Here is a 12,575-nt window from a genome sequence, read left to right as displayed (position 1 = left end):
CAAAATACCCAACATCCCTCTGACACAATCTTGCTTGGCTCTCCTCTCCAGCCACACAAGATTACACTCTGGGGTGTTTCCCCACGCCCCTTATAGCTGTTGTGTTCGGAGAGGCCCCTTGGGAGACAGAACAAGTAGCTTCATGGTTATATTTGGTGGCTGGATTCCTCCAGGCAATTCGTATTGTGGTTTTGCCTGAAGGTATTCTCCAGAGTCCCATTAATTGAGCCTTTGACAGCAACAGTTTCACACACAGGCTTCTCGGCACAAGCTCCTTGCAAAATGAAGAGCCCCTTCTCATCACCAGTCCTGCCTGAATAAGATGTTGCTGAATGGCGAGCAGACAGACTGGGAACGGGTTTGGAAATGAGGGTTCACAGCCCACAAGGCAACTGGCTAGGCTCACAGGACCAACCAGTTCATGAGGCCAACTGAGATAATCGCCTCAGGCAGCAGATGGGAAGAGCAGTGCCCACTACCCACCCAGCTCCACTGCTCCTTCTCTTCCTCAGATTTAAAAAGCAGGGGAGACATTTAAGGTATGGCTTCCCGCTGAAGTCCATTAGGCCTAACTGTGTGCATTACCTGGCACAGGTTGACATTTTACAGGTCTTTACCCAGCGTGTGATTGATCTGTGGAACTCCTTGCCACAGGATGTGGTGATGGTGTCTGGCCTCGATGCCTTGAAAAGGGGACTGGACAGATTTCTGAAGTGTCCATCACAGGTGACAAGCCGTGATGGGTATGTGCACCCTCCTGGTTTTAGAAGTAGGCTGCCTCAGAATGCCAGATGCAAGGGAATGCCTACAGGATGCAAGTATCTTGAGGTCTTGTGTGCTCCTTGAGGCATCTGGTGGGCCACTGTGAGATGCTGAACTGGATGGGCCTTAGGCCTGATCCAGCAGGATTCTTCTTATGTTCTTATTAGTAAGTGTGACTAGTGTGGTACAGAGTGGAAATGTTGGTTCTTGGGCTCTGGACTCCATGCCTCTGTTAATGCAGCTCAGCATTGCATTTGCTTTTTTTCGCCACCGCACCACACTACTGGCTCACGTTCAGCTCAAGGTCCATGAAGGCTTATGTAAAAGTAGAGGTTAGACCCCTGAGATAGTTAGTATCCTGCTGCCCATTGTCAGAACATTCTCATTTCTTTGCCAGCCCAAACCTTGCAAGGAGAATAAACGGCTAAAACACATGTGACTGTTATCACAAGGCATCCTGGATGGCACATTTGGCCTAAGCTGACAAGCGCTGGTTCCTTGTAGCCTGTCCAGGCCCATATTTACCTTTTCTTGGCATCTGCAGTTGCTGCTGGTGTGTTACCAAGGAGGGAATGCAAAGCACTGAATCATCTGGAAGGCTGAAGCATGAGTTCATTTGCCGAGTCTGTGGACGGCAGCCAAAGCGCTGTTTTCTTTCCAGTAATCGCTGCTGGGGAGATCTTCCCAGGGGAAGACAAAGAGAGACTCTAACCGCACACAGATCATCACAGCGCGCAGCCCTGGCGTGTTTGTCTTGAGCCTGCCAGTTGCTTTGCCAGCATTGGCAGTGCCAAACTTTGGTTCTCTGCTGCTCACATTGTGCCTTTTACTCAGCATGAACAGGATAAGTGCTGTACGGAGCAGAATCCGAAAAGGTGACAGCGCACATGCACAGTATTATCGGAGGGCTATAAAGGAATTCAAAGAACATGTTATCTTGGGAGGCTGCTAGTTAGAAAGCAAGTTCTTCATTAGAACATAAGGGTAGGTGGTTCTCCTTTCACATGTCAAAGATGGAAACCGGGCTCTGCAGGGCTGTCCAGCCACAGGGTCAATAGGGTGGCCATAAGGTGGTCAATAGGGTTTCGCTCACAACAGGAGAGGAAACTGAGCGCTTTCCACATGCGCTGCCTCCGACGCATCCTCGGCATCACCTGGCAGGACAAAGTTCCAAACAACACAGTCCTGGAACGTGCTGGAATCCCTAGCATGTATTCACTGCTGAAACAGAGACGCCTGCGTTGGCTTGGTCATGTCGTGAGAATGGATGATGGCCGGATCCCAAAGGATCTCCTCTATGGAGAACTCGTGCAAGGAAAGCGCCCTACAGGCAGACCACAGCTGCGATACAAGGACATCTGCAAGAGGGATCTGAAGGCCTTAGGGATGGACCTCAACAAGTGGGAAACCCTGGCCTCTGAGCGGCCCGCTTGGAGGCAGGCTGTGCAGCATGGCCTTTCCCAGTTTGAAGAGACACTTGGCCAACAGTCTGAGGCTAGGAGGCAAAGAGGGAAGGCCCATGGCCAGGGAGACAGACCAGGGACAGACTGCACTTGCTCCTGGTGTGGAAGGGATTGTCACTCCCGGATTGGCCTTTTCAGCCACACTAGACGCTGTGCCAGAACCACCTTTCAGAGCGCGATACCATAGTCTTTCGAGACTGAAGGTTGCCAATACAATACATAGGGTCAATAGGGTGGCCATAAGGTGGTGCTATTCCAGTTCCTCAGATCCAAGCAATCTCATCAGCACGCCACGCAAATCCTTTGCTAAGTATGCAGATTGAGTGGTGAGTTGGGAAAGCTGAGTTGACCAGTGGTGTAGCTAGAGGGGGTGCAAAGCGCTAAGTTTCGCAGGGCAAGCAGACCCTCCTCCTCCCCTTCAGAGCTAGGCATACGCCTCCATTTTGCTCCCCGCACCTGGAATGGCTCCAAAGGGAAGGGAAGGGACCGCTTGCACGCTGCAGTGGGGCTTCCTGCAAAACATAGTGCTTTTTCACACTTTTCCCCCACACTGTTGCATGTTACATACCTGCATGTATTTCCGCGAACATTTGTGCCTTACTTATTGCCATAAAGTGGCCTCAAGGCAGCTCGCAATAATAATAATTAGTTGAGTCTCAAAGGTGAGATACAAACCCAAGGAGCCTGGAGTCTCCCAGGTTAACCTTTAACTCACTGCCTGGGCTGCAGGATCCTTCGGAATCTGCCACACACACACCCATGCGTGGAAACCCTGCACACTATAGTCCTCGCTGTCTACAGTTGGGTGCTGACAAGTTTAGGTGCCTCGTCTGCCTCCATTTCACAGGGGAAAGTAGGGCCATGCTTGGAACCCCTGCCCCAATCTCCTACCACAAATTGCTGCTGAGCCTCCACCCCTCCGCAGGTCTGGGCTATTGAAGGCCTGCCTACCCTTCCTCTACCCTGTAGTAATGTCTCTGGTTTGGCAGTTGAAGTCAATTGAGTTTTGCTGTGTTTCTTTTTGTTGGGGGGAGGGGGCGGGCTTTTTGATAGGAATTCAAAAAAGCCTCAGCCATGTTTCTAACCTGCAATCTTAACAATGCGCTAGGACAGGGGTGCTCAATAGGTGGATCGCGATCTACCGGTAGATCGCGAGGCAAAATGAGTAGATCGTGGAATGCCAACCCCCCCTTCAGGTGTCTCTGGGAGGAAACGCCGGGAGTACAATGAGTACAATGTACTCATTGAGTACTCATTGAGTACAATGGGCCTTACTCCCAGGTAAGTGTGGCTAGGATTGCAGCCTCACAGCCTAATCCTAGGCATGTCTACTCAGGAGTAAGTCCTGTTATACTCAGTAGGGCTCAAGGTACACCAACATACATTGTACACATAAATGTTATATGTTATGATGGCGCGAACATTGTAAAAAAAAAACTCTGGTAGATCTCCGGGCCTTGCTGGGTTTCAAAGTAGCTCTCGAGCCAAAAAAGTGTGAGCACCCCCGCGCTAGGACGATCATAAGCGGCTCTCAATGACAGGATTGGGCAGGATTGTATTGAAACTGGCATTTGTGTGACAGTCTTAAAATGGTTAAAAATGTTTTTGTGCAAAATTGCATTTTGAAAAAACAACAACCAGGAACTCCTGACTTTACTGCTGCTGGGGGGGCAGGGTAGGTGGGTAGAGTGAGGCTGCAGCCCAATCACATCTATGTTCAAATCTTGGATTTCGTCATTATCATCTATGGGCAGCTCTCACTTCCTCCCCAAGGGAGTAAAAAAACATCACTTTGGAAAGGTACCAGGAAGTTCCATCACCAGACAACTGGGTCATCAACGAGAGAGGGAAAGAAAACACCTTATCACAGCCTCTCTTGCCTGCTAGACTCAGCTTCGACTTCCTCCATGGGCTACAGGAGTGCAACATGATCATCGCCCCAAGATAAGTCCATACAAGGGGAAAAAAACCTACAACTGTGAAGGGTCAACAGTATTTCAAGTGACTCCAGCTTTTTAGTGGCTGTGATTCCATTCATATCCCAGGCTGAAGGCACGGTTGCCAGCGTGGCTGAACACACAAAAGCAGCTGGACCTGTAAAGGCATATCCTGTGCTAGAAACCGATCCATTAAGGAGAAACAATCTGAGTACCTGCTTACTGCAAGGCCCTGTGATGTGCATATATATAAAGTAATATGAGGCTTGGTTTCTGGAAGGAGAGAGATTCTTAAAAGATATTTTAAAGACAGATACAATGTTTCTGTGTGTTGTCAGTGGCATAGCTAGAGGGGGTGCAAAGCACTAACATTTTCAGGGAGACTTCACCGCAGCAGTCTGCAAGAGGCCCGGCCCCCTCCCCTTTGGAGCCAGGTGTTCACCTCCATTTTGCTCCCCTGCAAAAAATGGCTCCGAAGGGAAGGGGGAGAGCAGCTTGCAAGCCGCAGTGATGCTCCCTGCAAAACTTAGTGCTTTGCTCTAGCTACACCACTGTGTGTTGTTAATCCACACTAGGAACTGAATCGAGGGACTCTGGAAAATCGATGGTACTTGCCTGTATTTATAGTTAATGTATTGCATTATAATGACTCTTGCAAAAATCTACCAGGTCTGCATTGTGATACCTCTGCTTTTTGATAGAATCATGATTATGTGGGAGTAAGCACCATGGACTATAATTGGACTTACTTCTTAGCAGCCATGCCTAAGTCTGGGCCTAGGTTTGGGCATGTGTACATGCTGATACGTTGATCAAAATAAAATAAACAAGTTAACTGAAATTTAATGTTCTGTTAACTTACCATAAGTAAAAAGGTTAAATCCTGAGACCTGCCAATTAGGTAGGGTAGGAGCTTGGGCAGCAATCGTTGGTATAAGAACTGCAGTGTAATGACCGTGTCCCTAAATGTTGGTGGGTGAAAGTCCTCACTGCCACAGATCTCACAGAATCCCCTGGCTGGGTCCTGGGTCTTTATTCTTCGGAGCTCGGAGCCAAACTTCACAGCAATTTCGTCAACTCTTCAGTCGGAACAGCGGTTGACTGTGTAACCTTTGGAGACTGTAATTGGAAGTGAATCGCTCTCGCATGGCACCCGCGCCGGCGCCTGGGGGAAACAAACCAGGTTTAAAAACAAAACAGGGCCATTACTGTCATTGTTCCTCTCCCGACTCCGCAGTGTTGGCTTATTTACTTATAATTTTGCAAGGGGCTGCCAAGCAGCAGTGTTGATTCCATTGCTGGGTTAATGGGGATTCTGGGTTGCTCTGTTATACATTCACGAACCTGGATATGCGCCCGCAGCCTCACAGTTAAGCAACATGTTACAACATGCTTCTACTGCTACAGTTGGTCCTCAGTATCCATGGTGGATCTGCTCCCAGACTCCCTGCAGGAACAGAAATCCGCAGACAGGCCTCAAAGGACATCTTGATGTGACTGGAGGTGCCTCCTGGTCACGTATGGAGGCGTTCTAAGGTGCAGGGAGGCCATGCGCAGCCTCCCCGCACCACAGAAGGCCTGCTGGAGCCTTCTGAAAGGCACACTGCCTTTTTCACTAAAGCAGAAGTGCATTTCGGAAGGCTCTGGAAGGCCTTCTAAGTCACAGGGAGGTAGTACACAGGAAGCCACCCTGGTCCTCCGAAGTGGTCCTTAGAACTGGAAGTGATGTTTTTTGTCCCTCTGAGGGCTTCACAAGGACTTTGGAGGGTCATGGAGGCCACGGGCAACCTCCCCAGGCCTCCGGAAGGGTGGGGCCAGTGAGGGGATGGCAGCCCTGCTGGTGAGGGGGCCGGCAGCTTGCGGTCATAGCTCTGGGTGGCGCCGGGGCCAAGATCACCACCGAATCTGAAGATCTTTATACTTGGTTACTTTTCTCATGTTCTTTGTCTTCAATGGGTGCATCCCCAGGTGTGGCCACCTCTATAATCCGGACCATTTTCTTGTTCATGCCGTTAAATCTGGTGTGTTGTTATTAATAAGAATATTTGCCCACAGCTTTTCAACAAGAGGAGTTCACAGAGCGGTATACGTAAGCGATATAAAGCAACCAATGACTCCCTTTTCCCAAAAGGGCTCACAAACTTAAAAAAAAAATAGCTGCAGAAAGGACACCAGCAATAGCTACTGGAAGAGATGATATGCTGGGCAGTTGCTCCTCCCCCCCCAGTTAAATATAAGGGGGACACCACTTATATTTACATCTTAGAGCTTCCATGCTTGGTTTTTCCCCACGGTAGATAGCTGCCATAAGGGGCCCTAGTTTAGCAGGCTCACCATAGAGGGGAAAGGGCTCTTGATACTTTCTAATTTGGATCAGGGCCCTGTTTCTTCAACTTTCTTTTTTTTCCCAGGCAGGGGACAGCCATTTTTGGGCCTCTGCTGGGTCTCATTAGCCGATGGCGATGGCGAATGGTGAGCTCTGCCCCTTTACTGCTGGACTTCACCTTGGTACCAGATCTCACCCCCCTCCCCCATTTTTCAAGGTTTGGTATTCAGACTCTCGATACCGAGCTAAACAAACGCATCGGTAAAGCAGCTACCACGTTTTCCAGACTCACAAAGAGAGTCTGGTCCAACAAGAAGCTGACGGAACATACCAAGATCCAGGTCTACAGAGCTTGCGTCCTGAGTACACTTCTGTACTGCATTGAGTCATGGACTCTTCGCTCACAACAGGAGAGGAAACTGAACGCTTTCCACATGCGCTGCCTCCGACGCATTCTCGGCATCACCTGGCAGCACAAAGTTCCAAACAACACAGTCCTGGAACGTGCTGGAATCCCTAGCATGTATGCACTGCTGAAACAGAGACGCCTGCGTTGGCTCGGTCATGTCGTGAGAATGGATGATGGCCAGATCCCAAAGGATCTCCTCTATGGAGAACTTGTGCAGGGAAAGCGCCCTACAGGTAGACCACAGCTGCGATACAAGGGCATCTGCAAGAGGGATCTGAAGGCCTTAGGAGTGGACCTCAACAAGTGGGAAACCCTGGCCTCTGAGCGGCCCGCTTGGAGGCAGGCTGTGCAGCATGGCCTTTCCCAGTTTGAAGAGACACTTGGCCAACAGACTGAGGCAAAGAAGGAAGACCCATAGCCAGGGAGACAGACCAGGGACAGACTGCACTTGCTCTCAGTGTGGAAGGGATGGTCACTCCCGGATTGGCCTTTTCAGCCACACTAGACCCTGTGCCAGAACCACCTTTCAGAGTGCGATACCATAGTCTTTCGAGACTGAAGGTTGCCAACAACAACAAGGTACTCAGAAATTGCAAGATGTGGGATGCATTGAACTTGCAACTCTGCCCTCAGCTGCTGTTGATCCTGGGAGCTTTCCTCCTGGACCTAACAGAAGCCACAGGTGAGGGGAGGTTTGGCTCCATGTTCCAGAGCCATCATGGCTCAATATCTCTAAATCCGCTCCCATTAAGAAACAACTGTGGACTGTGAAGGAACATTAACTCAGCCTCCTGGACTATTATGCATGGGATCCCCCTGACAAAAGACTCCCTGGCCTTCAGTCATAACAATAGCTGGAGTGGTTGATAATGGCTGCTCAGACAAAGAGGGCTTTCTAGTACATCTTTAACCTGAAAAGCAACCTTCATTCCTTTTCAGTCTTTGTGGCAGAGCCCATGGTGAGCAAATGAATATAGCTGATGGAGTTAGAGCTTCCCACAATGCACAATTGTACAGGGCTGCCTTGGAGAATTCCTTTGCAGGGGGCCTAATTAGTGGCTCCCACAAGATGTGGGGATGGCCAAAAAGGGGATTGGACAGATTGGAAGAGGAGGAGGAGGAGGAATCCATCAATGGCTACTGGTTGTGCTGGTTAAGAGGTGCAACCAGGGTAGAGCCTGAGGGCAGTGATGTCACTAGTGTTTGTGCCACCCAGTGCAGGAGGCCAGTGGTCACCCCTATGATGGACCTCTCCCTTGCATTGGACCGGGCAACACACTGGGCGGCAGGTGTGAGGATGCACTACTGACCCGCCCTCCTGTTTTTTTTGGCTATAACTTTTGAGAGAATAGAAATATTTCAATGCAGTTTATTTCATTGTTGTTGGTTGGTTGGCAACCTTCAGTCTCGAAAGACTATGGTATAAGCCTACAGCACCCGGTATTCCCAGGCGGTCTCCCATCCAAGTACTAACCAGGCCTGACCCTGCTTAGCTTCCGAGATCATGGTATAAGCCTACAGCACCCGGTATTCCCAGGTGGTCTCCCATCCAAGTACTAACCAGGCCTGACCCTGCTTAGCTTCCGAGATCATGGTATCAGCCTACAGCACCCGGTATTCCCAGGTGGTCTCCCATCCAAGTACTAACCAGGCCTGACCCTGCTTAGCTTCCGAGATCACGGTATAAGCCTACAGCACCCGGTATTCCCATGTGGTCTCCCATCCAAGTACTAACCAGGCCTGACCCTGCTTAGCTTCCGAGATCAGATGAGTATTCTGCATGAAATTCCCATATCAATTGATATATAACATGATGATGTTGTTAGAAAATACCAGGATTTTAAAAATTTTGGCCAGTAGTAGTCGTGTCAGCTCCCTGTGCGCGTCACCCGGTGTGGCCCGCAACCCCCTAGCGATGCCACAGACTGAGGGGCACCTGCCCCAGCTGCTATGCCAAGGGGGGGGGTGCATGACTGCCTCTCAGACTCTGCCCTAGTTTCAGAGGAGGTGCTGGCAGCTTCACACCCCCTTCTGCTTTGAAGGGAAGCCTCCACCGGAGAAGGAACGGGGGCTGTGAAGCCACCACAGTGAGCGCTCCCTCCTCCAGGGAGAACCTGGAAATGATGTCATTGCCCTGGGCGCTAGGGCAGTGTGTTACGCCTCGGTATGCATTCAAGGTCCAGCGGCAGTCTGCCTCAGCTGCAGGAGAGCAACAGCTGGGGAGGGAGCTCCTGGGGAAAATCCATTACGGGTTACAAGCCATGATGCATATGTGCAAACTCCTGATTTTAGAAATGGGCTATGTCAGAATGCCAGATGCAGGGAAGGCACCAGGATGAGGTCTCTTGTTATCAGGTGTGCTCCCTGGGGCATTTGGTGAGCTGCTGTGAGATACAGGAAGCTGGACTAGATGGGCCTATGGCCTGATCCAGTGGGGCTGTTCTTATGTTCTTATGGGGAGCCTTCGCCTCCTCTTTGTGGGCTTCCCAGAGGCACCTGGTCGACCACTGTGGCAAGAAGATGCCGGACTAGTTAGGCCTTGGGCCTGGGCCCTTCATAGGTTCTCAAGCCAGCAAGGAAGGTGTGGATCAGCGCAAGTGGTTTGAGCAGTATGCTCTGTTGACCATGCAAGGCAGGAAGGACAGGCTTCTAATATTCATACCAGGCCTGGCCCATCTGTAGGCTTGGCACAGCCAGCCAATCCTAGGGAACACTGCTGCATGCCCCTGTTACTTCCTGTGCCTGGAAGAGGACACCCCATCAAGGGCAGCCAATCAGGCTCCATGGAAGCCTTCCAGACTCAAGGTCTCCAGTCTGACCTGAATGGAACCCCAGTTAGATAACATTCCAATTGCTGTGCATTTGGACCACTTAGAAGGGCAACAGATTTTAGACTTGCTTCCAGCTCCTGCTCCTACCATCACCACCCAGTCAAGATCCCCCTGCTGTTTATCTGAGGTGTGGGTGGCAGCGTGATCGAGCGGGAGAGTTCATCACTTCTGCGAGGAATCGTATTGTTGCTTCAGAGTTGTCTCCTCTTCCATCTGCCAGCAGACAAACAATCCCAAACGTTCTGCAGGAGGGAGAGCACCCAAAAGAGCAACAGCGAGTTGGATGATGGCGTGGAGGCCGTGATGCATCTGACTGGTGGTCTGTCAGGAGAGAACAACCCTATTCTCACATTAGATGCTTGCAGTGGACGGGGGGCGGGGCTGCAGATCTGTGACAGAGTCCGTGCAAGCAGAATCTCCCTGGCTGAATCACTACGCAGGGTTGAGAAGGGACCTTCTGTGTTGGATACCCTGGAGAGCAGCTGCCAGTCAGGGCAGATAATGCTGAGCTCGGTGCCCCAGGGGTCTGACTCAGCAGAAGGCAGTTTACAATGTTCTGATGCTTTGGAGGTTCCATTGGGTCCAAGCCCTGGCAGTTCCTGAGCACTGCAAAACTCCAGCTGATGTCACCAGTCCTGGTTTCAGAGACTGGGGCCCAACTCCTAACCAACTTTCCAACGCTGGCATAACTGTACCAGTGCGGCATGTGCTGCATCCTACAGTTGGCTGGCAGTCATGGAGGCCTCTTCAAGGTAAGGGAATACTTGTTTCCTTACTTTGAAGCTGCATTGCCCTTACCTCGGTGCAGGTAAGTTGGTTAGGATTGCGCCCTGGGGGCCCAATCCTATCCAACTTTCCAATACCAGCGGTGTATCTAAGGTATGACAAACCCAGGATGCGTGCCCTGGGTGCAACTTGAAGGGGGGGTGCCAGTTGCTGCTGTGAGTGCAAGCCTGCTCCAGTAGCTTCCCAAGTTGGGAGGTGACTGGAGCACCTACCACTGTGAGGGCCCATGAGCTCTAACCACTTTGGACTCAAGAAGCGGCAGCAGGAACCTGGAAGTGACGTCATGTGACATAATGATGTGATATGACATCATGAGATGATGTGACATCACAGCATTGCTGCCCTGGGGACCAGAGCCCCTGGGTTTGCTACTGTCCAGTACTGCTGCAACCAGAATGCAGCCTCAAGGTAAGGGAACACATGTTCCCTTACCTTGAGGAGGCCTCCATGACTGACCCTCCATCACAGGTTGCAGCACATGCCCTGTTGGCATGGCTGCATCAGTGCTGGAAACTTGGATAGAATTAGGCCCTGGATGGGGGAGAATTAAACACTTCCTGGGGAGGGGATTGGTGGTGGAGGGAAATTGGCAAACTGAAAACTTGTCCTCTTGCCCACAGATCTCTTGCAGACCGTCAGGGTCAGATCAAGGTCTCTCACATGAGGTGGCAATCAAAACGCTGCCCCCCTGTCAACCACCACCTTTGCCACCCTTCTCCTCCACACTTCCTCTTGCACTCTGCTCCGCTGCCTGAGGCCACTGCCTCAGTTGCCCTCATGGAAGAGCCAGCAATGCACAAACCCCCCATCTCCTCCAGTTCTGTGCCATCAGGGCCAACCTTGAACTTTGCAGCTGGGGGCATTCTCTGCATGCGATGTGATCCAGATGGAGATCACAGGTGTGGAGAAGAAACAAGAGCCAGTGTCATCACCGAAAGCAAGCATCTCCTTGTTGACATTGCAACAGAACCTAAACATCTTTCTCAAGGTTATTACAAGATCCATTATCATCCCAGGCAACACTGTTGAGGAATGCAGTGGTGTCAGGGGAGCAGATAACTGCGATGTCATGTCGAGATTATCTCCGAAGAGTTAATAGGTAGAGATGTTTCTTTTAAGAGATACTCATGGTTCCTGGAGGTGATTCAATAATGTCATAAATCTCCTAGCACTGCACTGGCTTCTCCTTTGCATTAAGCCAGAGGCTGGTGGGCTTAGTCTTGGCTGTTGCTGCTCAGACAACACTGAACCCCAAGAACTGGGACTGGTGACCCTACAACTCTCAGTTGTCTTGATTCATGGAATTGGAAGGCCAGAAAAAAGATAACAAAGGCCGATATCCTGAGATTCCCCTGAGGGCTGGGGATAAGAATAGGCCCTCAGTTTGGCTGTACTTGTCGTAAGAGGCGACTGAACAGCCACCGGGTAGATGGGACTCGTCAGCCTGGGAAAGCAGCTCATCTGAGAGAAGGAAAACTCTGATCCCAAACCTCCACGGCCTTGTGGCTACATCCAGTTGTGGAAAAGGCTTCAGGAGTCAACCTCGAGGCCAAATTCGGAGCCGGAGTCCCTGAGGCAGTTCATGGCTGAACGCAGTCACGTTCTCGCAACTCCTGCGACGCCACTGGAACCAACCGCATTGGCTTCTGCCTTTCCATTGGACCATTTCAGCGACGTGGAGAGGGGGGATTTGCTGCATGGGTAACAGCCTATCCTCCATACCTACTTTACCCAGGCTTCGCGCACTGGAGAGGACACTCTGTTCCAGAGCCACCATTCAGAGCATGACACCATGGTCTTCCGAGACTGAAGGATGCCAACATATCCTGAGACAAAGGTGTCTGGGTGTCATAAACCACCAGCTCTACCCTAATATTCACTCTGTAGGTATAGCAATAGATTGGGCTGAATATCTGAGTGCCCACCTCACTGAGTTTCTAGCAGACCAGCTCCCCCTCTGCATCCAGGTGCAATCAAGATAGCCCTGGGACACTTATTAATGGGCGGAACCGACAGCCCTATGCACTCACCTGGCCATTTGGCTTGGAAGCACCCAATCTG

This window comes from Tiliqua scincoides, chromosome 8, assembly GCF_035046505.1.
Source record: "Tiliqua scincoides isolate rTilSci1 chromosome 8, rTilSci1.hap2, whole genome shotgun sequence".
In the NCBI taxonomy this organism is placed as follows: Eukaryota; Metazoa; Chordata; class Lepidosauria; order Squamata; family Scincidae; genus Tiliqua; species Tiliqua scincoides.
This window is presented reverse-complemented; position numbering follows the sequence as displayed.